General features: G+C 35.9%; 1 non-coding gene across 1 annotated transcript; it reads right to left on the minus strand.

The window, feature by feature from the left end:
- Nucleotides 1-4,883: 4,883 nt before the first annotated feature.
- On the minus strand, nucleotides 4,884-4,991 carry LOC130807096 (small nucleolar RNA R71). Its single transcript, XR_009040468.1, has one exon. It is a non-coding gene; the product is annotated as a small nucleolar RNA R71 (small nucleolar RNA).
- Between the last annotated feature and the right edge of the window lie 15,024 nt (nucleotides 4,992-20,015).

A 20,015-nucleotide genomic window follows, 5' to 3' on the forward strand; every position in this document is an offset into this window, starting at 1 on the left:
GAAAGCAATTTGGGTCTGCTTCTAGACCTATTAAACAAATTTTGAGCTATTATGTTAGGGTTTCACAAAATTCTTCAAAACCCATTTCTAAAAATGCGATTGGGTTTTACAAATGATCTGGAGTCTTAAAAAATAATCTAGTACGATTAAAGATGCTTATAGAGTGGCATCATAAGGTTCAACTGTGTAAGGAGAATTCCAATGGAATAGTAACCCCTCAAACAAAAACTAGAAAGGTGATTGAAGTTGGAAAGCAGGTTGAAATGTTGAAGGCGAACGACATTCCTACAAAGTAGCTATTTATGGACGCGCTATCCATCAAGCTTGATCCATCTGACTCGAAAAACAAACAGGTTTAAATTTTTTTAAAAAAATTAAATTTGGATGGATAATACCCACCCGTCTAGTTAAATAGGCAGGTAACGACACCAAAAACATACCCGTAGACGTACATGCCAGTCCGCTTATTTTTTATATTTTTTATTTTAACTTTAAATATCAATTTTGAATATTTGGTGTTTTAGTCATGTTTGCAATCTACATTTTTATTTAGTAGACTAAAAGTCCAAAAAGTAGCCACCTCGTTTTATTCTCCTACATCATTTACAAATAACTAGTATATAAACTCGTACAATACACGATTTATAAATATGAAATATGTAAAAATGTAATTTCAAAGAATAATGCAAGTATATATTATTCTGATTAAATTTATCGAATACAAGACTTTTTTAACGTAAAAATTAAATACTGATTTTTTAAAAAATTATTTATCGAATACATCACTTATTCATTCAATTAAATATATCAAATTCTAGGTTAGGTATATAAAATTTCTTTTATAAATTAAATAAATACTTCACCTAATTTAGCTTTAATCTTAAAACAATCAATTCTAAATCAGATAAATATTGTCATGCAAACAATTATCATCCATTAAAATAATTCCATCTATTAAGATTTTCTAAGGTTGACACTTGTCATTTTCAACATTTTTATTAATATGTATCATTTTAATTGTTATTAAGACATAACTTTAGACTTTGTATTTTTTTTTAGTTATTATAATGGTAATGCCCTTGACCAAATCACATTTCTAATTCAACATTGTCATTTTTTGTCGTAAGCTATGAACTAATAATAGGAACAGAAAATAGTTATTTACTTAATTATAAAATTAAAAACTCATTTGCCCGCAGGTCTCCCCCACTAAGAAAGAGGGTGAATAACGGTATATAAACCCGTTAAAGTGGGCAAGCTTTTGAAATTTAGGCTAGTGAGTAGCTTTTTACGGGATAAGTCAGATCCGGTATCCGTCCAAACCCGCACATGAACACCTCTACTATAAAGGTGTTGGGAGATGCTATGCAACAAAAGGATAAAGCTCAGGACACTTTTTCCATACCACAAAACACTGGGCAATTAATAGGAATGGCAATATGAGCGGGTGAGAGCGGTATACCTTCCCCATACCCATATCCATATAGAATTTTTATACCCACCACTTACACCATTCATGGCAGCTAAAATTTTCATTCCCGTGGATGGCTACCTGGCTATGCATTCACATTTATTCCCGCCCACTATGGCTAAGTATGTATACCTAGTGGTATTTAAAACAAAACAGATAATTTTATATTTACCCAACCTTATAACCGAACCCGATATGACCCGATAAAGATCCAATTTTTAATTGACCTGGAACATCTCACTTGAAATCCACCCGGTGACCCGAATGAACACCTCTATGTATACCTCATGTTATACGGTATACCTATCTTATCTCGCCTCTCATTCACTTCAAGTGTGCACTATATGCTCCTTAAATTCGCAATTCTTTACAAATTTAATAGGCTACTTAAATTTTATCTAAACTATACAATGTAATAAAATAAAATTAATATCCTTTATTTTTTGTCAATAATTATTAATAAAAATATGCAAAATCGATATAAAATAGTATCTTATACATAAGCGATGGGCGGATATGAGATGGAACAAGTAGATATAAGGCGGGTCAACGGATGGGGTGGGATTAGTGGATATAGAGCAGGTAAGACATCATACACACCACCTACTCACTATCCATAACATATACGACTTTTTATACAAAAATCCACTTATTATTAGGGCGAATATAATGTAAAATCCGAATAATTCTATCCGTCTGTAGTCCCTAAGGAGAATATCCTTTGTTAAATTATTCAAATCCAAGAATCCTTCCTCCAAAAGGTATGATGTTAAATTTTGTTTCTCCATGTGTGAAGGAAGGAGTATCTTTTGTGTAATTTGATAAGGAAGAGATTATTAGAATATTAGAATAACTTAGAATAATATCTCTTTGATTTCTTGCATATTTTTGTATATCTTTGTGATTATGTAGAATATTAGGAAAATATTTAGTTTCCTAAAGTATAATAGCAATCTTGTATATATTGACATTATTCTTAATGAGAAAGGCAACCCTAGTCATTCTTACATGGTATTAGAAGCTTCGGTTTTTGATCCTGACTCTTTTCTTTATTCTTTCTCTCCCATGGCCTTTCCTACCACAACCAAAGGTTCGTTTTCTGAAAATCCCGTTCATTTTAACAATCACGGCTCTTCCCACCACCGTGGTGGCCACCACCACACTCGTAGTGGTGGTCGGATCCACTGTGGCAGCCACCATGGCTCCGCCAATGGTTCTGCTCCCTGGCAGCCGCAACAGCACAGGCCAAAGTCCTCTACTCCTTTTCGGCCCAGCAGATACTTGATGTGTGTATTTTATATATTATTTTCTACCATGCCCCCATTGTATTTTCATAGCATTTCTCGCGTATTTTGCTCAATTTTCTATTGGTTTTTATGCTTGGTTGGAGTGTTTGTTTCTTATCTATTTTGTAGGTACAAAGCTCTAATTATGCTAGGAATCGACTCTTGGAGCGAGATTTGCAAGTTGGAAGGTCATAAGCTACTCAAAGGTCATTTTTGTGCTGACCAGGTCTCATACCCGGGTGGGTTTCCTCATACCCGGCCGGGTGAGCCTCTCATACCCGGCCGGGTTTCCACATACCCGACCGGGTTTGCACTTGATACTTAGAAGAATTTGAAGATGTTATTCGGAAGAAAAAGTTGCCACACGCACCCGGCCGGGTTTCCACATACCCGGCCGGGTGAGCCTCTCATACCCGGGTGGGTTCCCACATACCCGGCCAGGCCTCTATTGAAGATTAAAATGCTCAGCTGCGTACCCGGGCGGGTTTCCACATACCCGGCCGGGTTTACTCCTGGACTTAGAAAATTTTTGACCTTTGAGATTTAGTTATGCTTCGCACCCGCCCGGGTTTCCACATACCCGGCCGGGTCAAGCAGTTATTTTTTTTTAGTAACTTCCGTATCCTCCGATCTCTTTGGAGGAGGATATAAATAGCTTTTGAGGAGAATTTCCAGGGGGTTAAGTTTTTTTCTCTGTTTTGAGGGTTTGGTAGTGAAAGAGATTTATCATATTACTTGCTTTGAGGGATTGTTAATCAACGCTTCGACATTGTAATTTTAATTATATTGAAGGTATTGATTTCAATTCCAATTTCTTGTTCTTGGTTATTATTGTTATCTTTGAATGCTTGTTTCTCTATTAAATTTAAATTTGATTTTCTGCATGAATTTCATTGTTGAATCTCTTGTTAGTTTCAATATGCTTAGTGAGTAGTTTTATTTCTAGGGCTTGGTGAAACTATGCAAAAGGTCATGATTCTTGTTTGATTTTAGGATTTAAATTTGGTTTGTCTAGGCGATTCAATTGATGGGTTTTAGATTGATTGCATGTTTGGCCAATTTGCAAGTTTTATTCGCTCAATTCTATAAACGAGAGTTGCGAGTTTGAGTGAACGATTTCCTTCTTTGAACAATTAAGCTTTAATCGCGATAGCTTGTTTTATTGTTTGATTGTCGAATTTGTTTGCGAGAGCAACATCTTCCTTCGCCTATATTCATTCCTATCCCAATTGTTGTTCATGAATCAAGATCTATGCATAGTGGATCCTTTTAGCCCTAGGTTTTTAATTATTGAATTCTATTCATCTCTTATTTTTGCGTTCTACTTAGATAACCAAAAATCCAACATTTGATCGTTAACAATAGTGAACCTAATTTAAATTGTAACTTCATTTGTCCTTCCACAGTGGTTCGACCCTACTTTCCCAACTATACTAGTTAGGTGAATTAGGAATTATTTTTGGTAGTAAAACGACCTATCAAAATTTGGCGCCGTTGCCGGGGAAGGTCAACAATTTTACTTTTTGAATTTAGTGTTTGCTTTTGCTAACCCACTCGAGGAACAACTGTTCTTCGAGCGTATTTACGTTTGTTCTAGTGTTTTTGTGTATGACCAGGAGTACCAACAAGCAACCTTTGCTTTTTGATCCTGAGGTTGAGGCAACTGCTCGTAGAACACACGCAAGTGCGAAGAAAAGGAGGGCGGAGGCTCGTAAACAAGCTCAACAAGCCTCTCAATCTCTTGACATGGCAGGTCAGGCTCCCGAGAGAACTCTTAGGCAGTCTACACAGCCCAAGGCTAGCAATGTTACCGCGGGGATTAGGATGCCGACTACTAATGCTGGAAACTTTGACATCAAATCCCATGTTATGAATATGATCACGGGAAATTAGTTCTATGGTCTTGACAATGAAGAACCCGTCGATCATCTGCAGAAATTCCTTCAAGCATGTTCTCTACAAAAGATTACTGGGATGACTGACGACGAGCTCTACTTGTACCTCTTTCGTTTCTCTTTGGCAGGCAAGGCTCAACGTTGGTATAACTCTCTTCCAAACACCATTACTACTTGGGCGCAATTGTCTGATGCTTTCCTAGTGAAGTATTATCCCGGTTATAAGACTCATGACTACAGAGTTAAGCTCTATAGTTTCTCACAAGATGCGGGGGAGACTTTTCATGATGCGTGGGAGAGATTCAAAGATTACCAATATATGTGCCCTCATCACGGTATAGAGAAGGAATTTCTTATGCAATCTTTTTATAATGGTCTTGATAATGAGACTAAGAGGATGGTAGATGGTGCGGCTGGCGGCTCTTTCATGAACAAACAAACTTCTGAGGCTATTTCACTCTTGGATACTCTTGCTGAAAATCAATGGAATAGCTCATCTAGGCGCGCAGCTCAAGCACCAAGGAAGGGGAAGCATGAAGTTGAAACTTATTCCCTTCTATCATCACAAATCTCAGCTTTGAATGCGAAAATTGATGGGATGCGCATGAATGCTAATACATCTATGCCCGTCAATGCTATGGCTACCTCTAGCCAAGGTGGAGTTGCTTGTGATTATTGCGCTGTGCATGGTCATTCTCTAATGGAGTGTTCCGTTAATCCCAATGGAGCTATGGGGGTGCCAGAGCAAGTCAATGCTTTTCAAGCTCGTCCTCCTTTCAACAACAATAGCTACTATTCTGGAATTCGGAATCATCCTAACCTGTCATATCGCAGTAACAATGTGTTAAATCCTCAACAACAACATTTTCCACCACAAGCACCACAACAACATTATGGGCAACATCAGCAATATCAGCCCAATCAAGGACCACCCGGTTTCCAAAGGCCTCCTCAAGGCCATCAACAGCAGCATTTTCAGAACCAACAACCCCAATCCGAATTGGGGGAGTTGAAAAACATGATGGCCCAAATGGCCAAACAGCTTGAGCAACTCGGTACTCACAATAAAATGCTTGAAACTCAAGTTGCTCAATTGGCTGCATCTAGCTCCTCTAGACAAGCAGGAGCATTGCCCGGCCAACCCACTCAACCACATGGCAAGGAGACCGCCAATGCAATCACTACAAGGAGCGGGTTGAGTTATGATGAGCCGCCCATGCCTCACAATGAAGAGTCAAATTCGAAAGAAGTGGGCATTCCTAAAGTGGTTATTGATGAAGCACCTTCTGAGGCAGTGCACGAGAAAGAGAAAGCAAAAGAAGAGGCATTGCAAGTGCCTCCCATCACACTTCCTTTTCCCAACCGCCAAGTAAAGAGCAAGCTTGACAAACAATTCGGTAAGTTCTTGGAGGTAGTTAAGAATTTGCAGGTAACAGTTCCTTTTACTGAATTAATCACACAAGTGCCTGCTTATGCTAAATTCATGAAGGACATATTGACTAGGAAAAGAGCTTTTAGTGAGGTGAAAACGGTTGCTTTTACTGAACAATGTAGTGCTTTGCTACAAAACAAATCCCCTCCAAAACTGAAAGATCCTGGTAGTTTCTCCATCCCCTGTCACATTGGGACACTGTTTATTGATAAAGCTTTATGTGATTTAGGAGCTAGTGTCAGTGTAATGCCTTTTTCTATATGTTCTAAACTGAAAATGGGAGATCTAAAAGTCACCAATATTGCTTTACAAATGGCCGACCGTTCTGTTAAATATCCTTTGGGTATTTTAGAGGACGTCCCTGTTAGGGTAGGTAAGTTTTATATCCCTGTTGATTTTGTTGTTCTTGATATGGAGGAAGATCGACAAATTCCTATTATTTTAGGAAGACCTTTCCTTCATACGGCAGGAGCAGTAATTGATGTGAAAAATGGTAGACTTACACTTTCTGTGGGGGATGACAATGTAACTTTCAATTTGAGCAATGCTTTGAAAGATCCCATGCTTGAGGAAAAATGTTATGCTATTGATGTAGTTGATGTGATTTGTCATGATAACTTGCCCCTAACTCTTATGAAAGATCCTTTGGAGGCCGTTCTTTGTTTTGAATCTTCTACAGGTGATGCTAGCATTTGGAAGACTGAAATTAATGCTATTGAACAAGCTCTTTGTAATGAAGAGCTTAGTCATAGCAAGAGCAAGAGAGTGCAGAGGTTAGTTCGGCCTATATGCAAAGTTGAGATGCTTGAAAGGATGATAACGATGATGATGAGCAACAGGATAATGACTTTGACCCCATGGGTTAGTGGGCTTTTGCCCCCCTCTCAAACTCTGTGGACAGTGCTTGATTTGGCTTGGGGAGGGAGTCTTGATTGTTGCTTTAGCTTACTCTCTTGTATATATTCCACCGCTTTTAGTGTAGTTGTTTTGGTTGGAGTTGGTTGTTTCTCTCCTCTTGCAGGTTCTTTTGCAAGTCGCGCTTTGGATAACGTGATGAATTTTTGTGCTTCAGCTTGCATTATGAAGTTAATTGGTGAGATCTTCCCAACTCTTTTCATTATTTAGCTTTGAATGTTTTTATTGCTTTCTTAGGATTGTTGCATGGTTTGTACCACTCATTAGGAGTGGGAGTTTACATGTGACCAAAAATATTGTATTGTTTTTTTTAGTTGTAATGAATTTCTTTCTCCCTAGATGCCCCTTTGGATTCTTGACAAAGTATGTTTCCCTGTACCCTATGGTTGAAAAATTTTTAACACATGTGATTACTGAGACCGGTCATTGCAGACTGTTGGATTCCTTTTCCGATTCCTGGGTATTATTGAAACTTGTATTTTTGAGCTTTATTACCTGTTGTTTGGAACAAGGGAGAGTTTACCTTGTAAGGACTTGGACTTTGATTTCTATCTTCCTATTTTCTTCTTGAGTGATTAGTTTCTGGTGTGTCGCTGATCTCCATCTTGGCTTGGTACTGGTCTTGTTAGCTGTGTAATCGCATGATGAGCATGATAGAAGGCGTTCATTTGTTAAAAGCCATGCCACATTATTTCAGAAGACATAAATTGCCATATGATCCTTTATTTTGAGGCCTACCTTTTCTTTCATGACTAACCACATTATAAACCCTTTTGACCTTATTTGATTAACCCAAGTCTAGCTTGGGGGAGCATTTGATCGGTTAGTAGGCGATATATATTCTGTCTTTTGGCTCACATTTAGTTGCATGGGGTACTTGAGTTAGGTTGATTATTTCCTCGTTGTTGGAGTGTGCTTATCTTCTTCATTGTTCATATTCATTCATTTCAAAAAAAAAAAAAAAAAAAAAAAAAAAAAAGAAGAAGAAGGGAGAAAAATCCTCTTGGTTTGTCATATGTTACCATCTTTTCATTATTCATATTTACGTAGTTTCAATTAAAAAAAAAAAAAAAAAAAAAAAAAAAAAAAAAGAAAGAAAGAAAGAAAAATTTGTCTCACATCTTTTATTTTATTGTACATTTTCGCCTTTGTAAGTTGTAAATCTCTTATAATTTGATGATGATATGACGGTGCTTTCCATTAGTTGGGTTGGTTCGGTAGTTATGAGTTGAAGTTATTTGGAGTTGTTTTCGCCTCATTTTTTGGCTACGTTACTTTTTAGATTATGCTCCCCCAAAATAGACTTTTAGCTCGCATATTTTCAAATTGAATCCTACCTTTGACCCAAACCCCATTACAAGCCCAATAAAGACCTTCTTGATAATCATGCAGTTATATGTGCTTCCTCGATTTAATACCTTGCCAAGATCTGAGAGTATGTGTTGCATTTCGAGTCGACTTCGATAGGTCGAGTGATATTATTTCCCCTTTAAACACATGAGTGTTGTTGAGATGGGAGGGTGCCTTATTAGCATTTTAGGCTACAAAAATTGATTCATATGCACATCTTTTGCATATTTGTGGGCGGAGAGCGATCGAGTACATTTTATACTCGCCACAGATAGAGGAGTGTCACCCGTGAGAACTCTTTTCTTGATTCCTCGTTATTTCTTGGTGATAAGGCTTGAATTCGCTTGTATGATATTTTACTCTTGGATTGGTATTGAACTATTTGAATGTTTTGATTGAGAGAATGTGATCACAAGCGTTTTGCGATGTTGCTTTTATAGGGTGAAGCATACTTTTATTCTTAGAACCTTGTCTTGTTTGCTTGAGGACAAGCAAAGGTTCGGCTCGGGGGAGTTTGATGTGTGTATTTTATATATTATTTTCTACCATGCCCCCATTGTATTTTCATAGCATTTCTCGCGTATTTTGCTCAATTTTCTATTGGTTTTTATGCTTGGTTGGAGTGTTTGTTTCTTATCTATTTTGTAGGTACAAAGCTCTAATTATGCTAGGAATCGACTCTTGGAGCGAGATTTGCAAGTTGGAAGGTCATAAGCTACTCAAAGGTCATTTTTGTGCTGACCAGGTCTCATACCCGGGTGGGTTTCCTCATACCCGGCCGGGTTTCCACATACCCGACCGGGTTTGCACTTGATACTTAGAAGAATTTGAAGATGTTATTCGGAAGAAAAAGTTGCCACACGCACCCGGCCGGGTTTCCACATACCCGGCCGGGTGAGCCTCTCATACCCGGGTGGGTTCCCACATACCCGGCCAGGCCTCTATTGAAGATTAAAATGCTCAGCTGCGTACCCGGGCGGGTTTCCACATACCCGGCCGGGTTTACTCCTGGACTTAGAAAATTTTTGACCTTTGAGATTTAGTTATGCTTCGCACCCGCCCGGGTTTCCACATACCCGGCCGGGTCAAGCAGTTATTTTTTTTTAGTAACTTCCGTATCCTCCGATCTCTTTGGAGGAGGATATAAATAGCTTTTGAGGAGAATTTCCAGGGGGTTAAGTTTTTTTCTCTGTTTTGAGGGTTTGGTAGTGAAAGAGATTTATCATATTACTTGCTTTGAGGGATTGTTAATCAACGCTTCGACATTGTAATTTTAATTATATTGAAGGTATTGATTTCAATTCCAATTTCTTGTTCTTGGTTATTATTGTTATCTTTGAATGCTTGTTTCTCTATTAAATTTAAATTTGATTTTCTGCATGAATTTCATTGTTGAATCTCTTGTTAGTTTCAATATGCTTAGTGAGTAGTTTTATTTCTAGGGCTTGGTGAAACTATGCAAAAGGTCATGATTCTTGTTTGATTTTAGGATTTAAATTTGGTTTGTCTAGGCGATTCAATTGATGGGTTTTAGATTGATTGCATGTTTGGCCAATTTGCAAGTTTTATTCGCTCAATTCTATAAACGAGAGTTGCGAGTTTGAGTGAACGATTTCCTTCTTTGAACAATTAAGCTTTAATCGCGATAGCTTGTTTTATTGTTTGATTGTCGAATTTGTTTGCGAGAGCAACATCTTCCTTCGCCTATATTCATTCCTATCCCAATTGTTGTTCATGAATCAAGATCTATGCATAGTGGATCCTTTTAGCCCTAGGTTTTTAATTATTGAATTCTATTCATCTCTTATTTTTGCGTTCTACTTAGATAACCAAAAATCCAACATTTGATCGTTAACAATAGTGAACCTAATTTAAATTGTAACTTCATTTGTCCTTCCACAGTGGTTCGACCCTACTTTCCCAACTATACTAGTTAGGTGAATTAGGAATTATTTTTGGTAGTAAAACGACCTATCAATACTACTCAGGTCCATCTTCTTCTCCTTCTCCTAATTGGCATAATTTGGCCAGCCACAATTGGGCCCAGCCTGTTGCCCCTTTTCCCCTTACATCTTGGGCTCCTCCTCATTCTTACAATAATGGGTATTCTGATGGTCTTCTTGGCCCACGACCGGCGCAAAGTTATCACACCGGAACTAATGCTTCTATGAATTATATTTCTATGGACATCGATCATGCTATGAACACTCTCTCTTTATCTACTCCGGATGAGCAATTTTATATGGATACCGGTGCCACATCTCACATGACTCGCTCTCAAGGTACTTTACTTCCTTATTTTCCTTTAAAGCATCAATTCAATAATGCTATTGTTATTGTTAATGGTAATTTAATTCCAGTTCTTGGTCACGGGCATATCTCTTTTCCATCTTCCCAAAAATCCCTTACCCTCAAAAATGTCTTACATGCACCTAAACTTATTAAAAACCTTATTTCCGTTCGTAAATTCACTCAGGATAATATGGTTTCCGTTGAATTTGATCCTTTTGGGTTTTCTGTAAACGATTTGGCCACGGGGAACATCGTTTTGAGATCTAATAGCACGGGTGATCTTTATCCTTTTACTTCTACTCATGGAGCTTCTTCTTCATCTTCCACATCATCGGCCTTTTCCGTTATTTCTTCTAATATTTGGCATTCCTTGTATTCTTCCCGTTTCAATGTAATAAAAATTCTCATTTTGTTTGTCATTCTTGTCCTTTAGGGAAACACATTCAATTACCTTTTGTTAATTCTATGTCTATGAGTACTAAACCATTTGATATTATTCATAGTGATTTGTGGACATCTCCTATTTCTAGTCCATCGGGTTATAAATACTATGTTCTTTTTCTTGATCATTATACTAATTTTTTGTGGACTTTTCCTTTATTTCGCAAATCTCAAGTTTATGATGTATTTGTGAATTTCAATGCTTTTGTTAACACCCAATTTGAGCTTAACATCAAATCTTTCCAATGCAATAACGGGGTGAATTTGAAAATAATATGTTTCGTCAATTTTGTACTAGTCGGGGCATTTCACTTCGTTTTTCTTGTCCTTACACATCTTCTCAAAATGGCAAATCCGAACGCAAAATTCGTTCCATCAATAACATCATTCGCACTCTTTTGTGTCATGCTTCCCTTCCCTCACCTTTTTGGCCTCACACCTTAAACACGGCCACTTATCTCCTCAATATTCTTCCTTCTAAACTTCTTGGTAATCTCACTCCCACTCATGTTCTATACCGTAAGTCTCCTATATATACTGATCTACGGGTTTTTGGGTGTTTATGTTTTCCTCTTTTTCCCTCTACTATTATTATTCACAAACTCCAACCACGCTCCACTCCATGTGTCTTTCTCGGATACCCGTCATCTCATCGAGGTTACAAGTGCTAGGATCTCTCATCCCGTAAAATCATTATATCTCGCCATGTTCTTTTTGATGAGGCCACATTTCTTTTTTCTCAATCTTCTTCCCCGTCTCCCTAAAATTACCAATTCTTAGATGATAATATTAATCTTCGTTTGCTTGTCACAACCCAAACAACCCAGCAATCATCTACTGGGCCTGCTTCTCCATGCAGCCCATCATTCCAATCCCTTACCCAGCACCAGCAGCTCCCTACTGGGCCTGCTACCAGCCCGTCAGACTCCTCCTCCCCTATCTAGCACCCACCACCTACTGGGCATGCTCCCAGCCCATCAGCATCTTCCTCCAGCCCATCAAACTCCTCTCCATGCTTTCAATCCACTTCTGGGCCTGCTTCCATTTCCGGCCTAGCAGCTTTGCCAATCCCCTCTTTTACCTCTATTGGGCCTGCCTCACGCAGCCCAGTACCTTGCCAACCCAATTTTTCCACTCTTTCTTCTACCACATCTTTACCCTCACCACCTGGTATGGTTATGCGTAGTAAACATGGTATTTTCAAATCCAATCCTAAATACTATTCCCAAGCCTTATCCGTTTTCTTTTCTCCCTTACCCAAATCTCCCCTTCATGCCCTTCGTGACCCGAACTGGAAGTTAGCCATGCAAGAGGAATTTGATGCCTTAATCGAAAATCACACTTGGGATCTGGTACCTCGTCCTCCTAATGCTAATATCATTCGGTCCTTGTGGGTGTTTCGTGTCAAGACCAAGTCCAATGGTTCTTTTGAGCGATATAAAGCGCGTCTTGTTGGTGATGGTAAATCTCAAAGGGAAGGCATTGATTGTGATGAGACTTTTAGTCCAGTTGTGAAACTTGCTTCTATTCGCATTGTTTTAAGTATTGCTCTTTCCAGGTCTTGGTCTATTCATCAGCTAGATGTTAAGAATGCCTTTCTACATGGTCATTTGACTGAGACTGTTTACATGCATCAGCCTTTTGGGTTTTCGTGATCCTACTCGTCCTGATCATGTTTGTCTTCTTCGTAAGTCTCTTTATGGTCTCAAACAGGCTCCTCATGCTTGGTACCACCGGTTTGCCACTTTTGCAACTACTATTGGATTTTCTAACAGCATTTCTGATAATTCCCAGTTTGTTTATTGTCATGGCTCTGATATTGCTTATCTGCTGTTATATGTGGACGATATTATTCTTACAGCTTCTTCTGATTCACTACGTGAGTCCCTTATGTCCAAACTTAGCTCTGAGTTTGCCATGAAGGATTTGGGTCCTCTTAATTATTTCTTGGGTATTGCTATTAATCGCACTTCTACGGGCCTCTTTCTCTCTCAACAACGGTATGCCTCAGAAATTCTTGAAAAAGCTGGCATGTCTCAATGTTATCCTGTTGCTACTCCTGTTGCTACCTCCGGCAAACTTTGTGCTAATGCTAGTTCTTCTTGTAACGATCCTACCTTGTATCGTAGCTTAGCTGGAGCTTTGTAGTATCTTACTTTCACCCGCCCCGATATTTCATATGTCGTTCAGCAAGTTTGCCTTTATATGCATGATCCTCGCATTGAACATACGGCTGCTATTCACCGTATTCTTCGCTATGTCAAGGGCACTCTTCACTATGGTCTGCAGTTATATCGTTCTAATAATTCGCCTCTTTTGTCCTATACCGATGCTGATTGGGGTGGCTGTCCCGATACTCGCTGCTCCACTTCTGGTTACTGTGTTTTTCTGGGTGATAATTTAATTTCCTGGTCAGCTAAACGCCAACCAACTGTTTCCAAGTCTAGTGTTGAAGCTGAATATCGTCGAGTTGCTAATGTTGTTTCTGAAACTTGCTGGATTCGCAATTTACTTCTTGAGCTGCACTGTCCTATTACCACAGCTACTCTTGTCTATTGCGACAATATTAGTGCCGTTTATTTAGCTGGTAATTCCGTCCATCATCAGCGCACTAAGCATATTGAGATCGACATTCACTTTGTTCGTGAAAAAGTCAAACGTGGTGATGTTCGGGTGCTTTATGTTCCATCTCGTTATCAGATTGCTGACATTTTCACCAAAGGTCTTCCTCAAGTATTATTTGATGATTTTCGTTTCAGTCTCAGCGTCTCCAAACCTCCCGATTTGACTGCGGGGATGTATTAGAATATTAAAATATCTTAGAATAATATCTTTTTGATTTCTTGCATATTTTTGTATATCTTTGTGATTATGTAGAATATTAGGAAAATATTTAGTTTCCTAAAGTATAATAGCAATCTTGTATATATTGATATTAATCTTAATGAGAAAGGCAACCCGAATCATTCTTACAGAGATGGCTAGATTGTTTTCCAAATAGATTATTATTCTATTGTAATGTATATTGTGAGGTACAAAACTTTTATTATATCAGTCCACAAATTCATTTCTGAAGCCTGGCAATTTGTGACTAAGCCATTTTTTTCATGAGAATGGATATTTTGTAACTTGTTCACATTTAGAGGATGAAAATTATGAATTGATTGACTCACCTCAATTGACTTGACCCCTTAATTTAATTGGATTTTCTATTTTATAATAGAAGACGAAATTCTATATTTATTCTTGATCAAAGTATTAAGTCACATACATATGCTATTATTTGTTATGCCATTATTTATGAAGTACGGATTCAAAGAATTTATATTAGATGAATTATAGTCGTTTTCTTAATTGATGGCAAACACACTTTGCCTTATTGTGCTACCAACGGCTAGTGGATCATTAAGGTACTAAGATCGCATTTTAAGTTTTATATCAAGATATCTTCATATATGACATTATCCTTAAAACCGATTTATCCTTGTACTTGCCATATATAAGAGATATTATTCTCTTATAATATAATTTTAGCCAAAACCTTTAGCAATTTGTTCTAAGCAAAGATTATACTCAAAAGGAAAGAATTCTGAATTATTCTTACGGCCATATTATGTTTTTTCTAATAAAGTTTTGTACGAAACTTTCTTAGCTGCTCAGTTTTAAGGCCTTGACTGTTTCAAATTTAGGCAAGTAGTTAGTCTTGAGGATTCTACCTTTAACAACTATTTAATATGAAGATGAAGCACAATTGAAGGACACGAAATAACAGTACTATAGTCAATGCCAAAGATGTTACAATTACAAAAGTCTTTCAAAAGCCTTTAAAGAATTCATCCAACGAATTACTGTTGAGCTCCATTCAAGAGTACCTTCTTTAGATTGGCTTATATGTTTCTAAGAGTAATTACATTCTTTAGTTGTGTAAACTTCTAATTTATTAACTGTAAGAAAAATATTGGAGGAAAGAAAGTATCTTTAATTCACTGAGAATTGTGTGTCTAGTATTGGTAGCATTGTGGCTACGGGGAGTTGTTAAAAGATAAATGTGAACTTCTTCTAAGGCTTGTAATCTAAAACTCTAGGTGAACGTGAATAAAGAGATTTTATCCAAATCTTGCGAGCAAGGGATGCTTAAGGGTAGATATTAGATCCTATTAGAGGACTAAACTCTATAATTTTTATTGTGTTCTTTATTTTCGCACTTTTAATTTCTGTTTTTCATTTGCTCAAAAAAGTCATAAACTTATTCCGCAAAATACACTTCTGTTTTTAGTTTCAAGGCCCTGACTGCCTTTTTAAGGCCTTGCCTTATTATCAACGAAAAATTGTCATACTCTATTCGACCCCCGTCCTAAAGTATTCCACCACCCTAATTGATTCTTTAATTGGTATTAGAGTCTTACTCACAAAATCTTGATTTAACCATCACTAAGGCATTTCATAATGAATTCACAAGCTGATGGTGGTTTTGCTCAAAGACGTACGTCTAACCGTCCTTTATTTTGTGGAAATAGCTTTATTCATTAGTGTTCCCTTATGTAAAAGTTCATTATTGGTCATGACCTTTAAATTTGGGATATTAACAAAAATAGTCCTAGACATCCTATGGCGGAAAAAGAAGGAGATTATACCCAATCCGACCTTGAACTCATAGTCAAGTTATAAGGAAATCAAAATAAGTATCTTTCTCCATAAGTATAAATTGTTTTATCAGCGAAAAATTATCATTTTTTATTCAATCCCTAAAATATTCCACTGCACCCTTATTGATTCTTCAACCTCCTATTACTATGAACAATAAGTATGTGCTTATGAAGCAATGGTCTCAACAATTTGATTTCAAAAACATGCTTAAGAATTTACCTATAAGGGTACATGATATGCATTATTTTATGCTATTAAAGAAGACATTTTATTTTTTGTTATTTTTTATTCTCATCCTCTATTCCCATTCCCTTTAAACAAACAAAGACTTAAACTTTTTTAGGATAAAATTCCATTCCCTTCATGAAATCCCATGTGCAAACAACCCTAGTTAGGAAGAGCGAGGGTTTACGGAAAAAAAATTTGTGAGTTTTATTTCTTATGGCTATTTAATTAGTAATATTTTTTGTTCTTAAACTCTGAGTATCGATTTATATTAGAGTAGCTAATTAATCTAAATCTTGCTAATGTGATCTTAGGTTTTGAATTTGATACGACCAACCTTTGATATAATTAATTTATAGGAAAACAATAGGCTCCACAAATACAATATGATTATATTGCATCTAATTGTTCTTTGTTAAATTACTCTACTTAATGCAACGTTTTGAATGGAATCTAAAACAATTATTTAGGTTGTTCAAGTGTTAGGGTTATTAGTGCGTCATCAAGTCTCTTAAGTAATATATCAAAGAAGTAATATAATCCTCATTTTCTACCATTAATCATCAAATTCTTTATCAATTTAAACATGGGACAAATTACGTATTTTCAATCTTATTTTTTCACCATCAACTATACTAAAACATTGTAGTCGTCAAATGGCAGTGTTTTGCAAATATTTGGATCATATAAGTAGTTTTTTGCAAAAAAATAAATAAATTGGGTACTATTTACAAAAAGTGCTATAAATTAGGGAGTTTCTTGTGTTTTTTCCGATTTATTATGTTGAGTTATGCTAATATTGGGTTGAGATTTGTTCATGAATTGAAGGAATTTGAAAAATAAATATTTAAGGTCAAATTAAATTGATAAATACATATGATAGTATAATAATTAGTCGATAGATACGATAAGTACGATATGATTTCAAATTGGTCGAGACTAATAATTGAATTCAAATTCATGTAACTAAGTATTATGTTGTTTATGTGTTATATGGTTACATAAATACATGGGGAGATGCTGAACATGTTGCTCAGTCTAGTTAGTTCAATTTCTAGCTTACATGTTGTCACTCTATGTTACCCAAATGTGTGGTCAAAGTAGGAAAATTGAATTGATTAATAATATTGTCTCTTTTTTAGTAGTACTCCAAGTAGGAGGGGTGTGCAAACTAATAGACTTTTTCTACTATATATAATAATTCAATTTTTTTGGGATCATCATCATTATCATCATACCCAATATCCCGCTCGATAGCAGGGTCTGGATGAGGAAAGACAATTTGTACCCGTACTCCCTTCGCAAGGAGGACTAGATGAAAGCGGTCAATAACAGAAGAAGCCTGCATAAAGAGGATATGAGACGCAACGTTGTCCCAAGAGAACATCTGCTTGCAGAAAAAAAAAACAGCACTAGCAAAAACTAGATCTACATAAAAATAAAAATAAAAATAAATAAATAGATAGATAAAATAAAAATAAAAATAAAAACCATGATGAGTATATAAAGAAACAAAACGGAGCAGGTAAGAAGCAACTAGACACTAGGGCAAGAAAGCAACTAACGAAACTATTAGAAGTCTAAAATTTTGATCTGATGTCTCCAACTAATTGTTTCCTAGTTAGGTCCACGGAGAGACGCAACTCATTCAAGTGGTTCTTTATTTGCTCAACACACATTTTCTTAGGTCTTCTTCGACTTTTCTTACCCTGTACTATGGTGCTTTCAATCCTTCTAACGAGGGAGTCGAGAGTCTTAATTAAAACAAATTAATTAGTTTATGCCATTGCTATTGGGATTTAATTGACTGTGATTTGAGTATGTATCTAAAATTGAGATTTAATTGTGAAATAAATATTTCTTTATAACATTTTATTTATTAAATTCTTTTATTAATCATGTTACATGATTAAATTCATATAACCCATTTTTTTAGATTTTTGGGATTTTCTTTTTTTTTTTCTTTCTCATACATTTTGCAGAACTTAGAATAGGATGTATTTGAGTTTTGTGATATAAAATTCTTGAGATTCAAAGGTTTGATAATTATGGTATTTAGATATTGAATTTTGGAGATTATCATATGTAATAAAGTTGTAGTAATTAAGTATGTCTCCTTAAAAAAAAAGTCACGAGTAAAAGGAAAACTAGCCCAATCTGAATCACACCATCCACGTATAGATAAGTTACAATCTAAGCACAACAAAATTTCTTGCCCTATGCATCCTTTTAAGCATCAAACTACTCCAACAGTTGCATCCCAATGATCTTGCTGAGCTGCTTTCCAAAATTGAGACAAAATATGCACATAATCTACTAAATCGGGTCTAGTGAAAACCAAATAGAGAATTTGTCCAACTAACCTCCGATATTGCTCAATATCTTCAAGTAAAGGACTTGTGAAACTTGCCAATCGATGATTTTGTTCCATAGGGAAAGCGTTTGGCTAGGCTCCCAGATTAGCCGACTCATCCTCAAGAATATATTTCCTTTGACACAAATAAATACCCTTGGAATTTCGAGCCCCTCTAATGCTCAAAAAATATTTAAGAGCACCAAGATCGTTCATTAGAAAATACGAGGACCTTAAAGGTCAATAAAGGTCTCTATGCAGGAAAGTGTGCAAGTACATTTAATGCATTTCCTAATTTTTAGCAACAACAACAGCTAGGAAGGTGGGCTGTAGTCATCATAGCAACAAAAGCAAAAGTGTCAGTATAATGAATTCCTTCCACATGATGATTGTCGAAAACCACTAAACGAGCTATTAGACGCTTGATGCTTCAATTTGAGCAAAAGCTTATAATTCTTTTTGCGTAGCTTCTCTCCAACTCAGATCTTTAATTGCTGCTATGAAGGATTGAGGCTGTACTTGATAAGTGTAGTATTTACACTTATTACGCCTTCTTTGTTGTGTATCAAGGTCGTTAATTAGCATTTTTGGGGTTAAGCGTGACCAATGTTTGCTAATTTAAGTTCATGTGCCGTTATTTTCCTTTTTGTGCTTTAAGATTGATATTCGAGTGTATTCAAGCAAGTTTCAAGCTATCTCAATCATCAACCACGTTTACCGATCTTCGTTGACAAATAATCACATGTTTTGATACATCATTACATACTTGGGCTCCATTCCCTAGCTTGTGAAAGTTTTCATAAAAGTTGAGAGATGTTCAAGGGTCTTTAGATTAAGTATCCATGATATTTGAATGACTATGAAATCTTATTAAATATATCATCGTGGAGCTATTAGCAACAAAGGTCTATGAAAAAGAATTACCTCATTATGAATATTGTCTATAAAAAATCACTAGTGGAAAAAACATTATTTGCTGCAGCTTTTTGACCATAATGTGCTACAGTTTTGACCCCAAGCATTAGTGATAGCAGCAGATGGTCTATAGTAAATGTTGCGGTTTAAAATCGCAGCACAAAAGTACACTATATGCTGCGGTTTTTAGGGAACCGCAGTGTATTTTTGATTTTTTTTAAAAAAAGACTATATCTGCAGTTCCCCCAAAACCGCAGCATATATTGTATTTTTATTAAATAAAAATACTCTATATGCTGCGGTTTTGGTGGAACCGCAGCATATAGCATATATATTTTTTTGTGTTTTTTTGATTTATAAATAATCCAATGATTAGTGTACAATGTAATAAACAATGATTAATGTACAATGTAATAATCCAATGATAATCACCAATTATCACCAATAATCACCAACTAATATATATATATATATATATATATATATATATATATATATATATATATATGTATATATATATATATGTATATGTATATATATATATATATGTATATGTATATATATATATATATGTATATATATGTATATATGTATATATATGTATATATGTATATATATGTATATATGTATATATATGTATATATATATATATATATGTATATATATATATATATATATATATATATATATATATATATATATATATATATATGTATATATATATATGTATGTATATATATATATGTATGTATATATATATATGTATGTATATATATATATATATATATATATA

Source organism: Amaranthus tricolor, chromosome 2 (genome assembly GCF_026212465.1).
Source record: "Amaranthus tricolor cultivar Red isolate AtriRed21 chromosome 2, ASM2621246v1, whole genome shotgun sequence".
In the NCBI taxonomy this organism is placed as follows: Eukaryota; Viridiplantae; Streptophyta; class Magnoliopsida; order Caryophyllales; family Amaranthaceae; genus Amaranthus; species Amaranthus tricolor.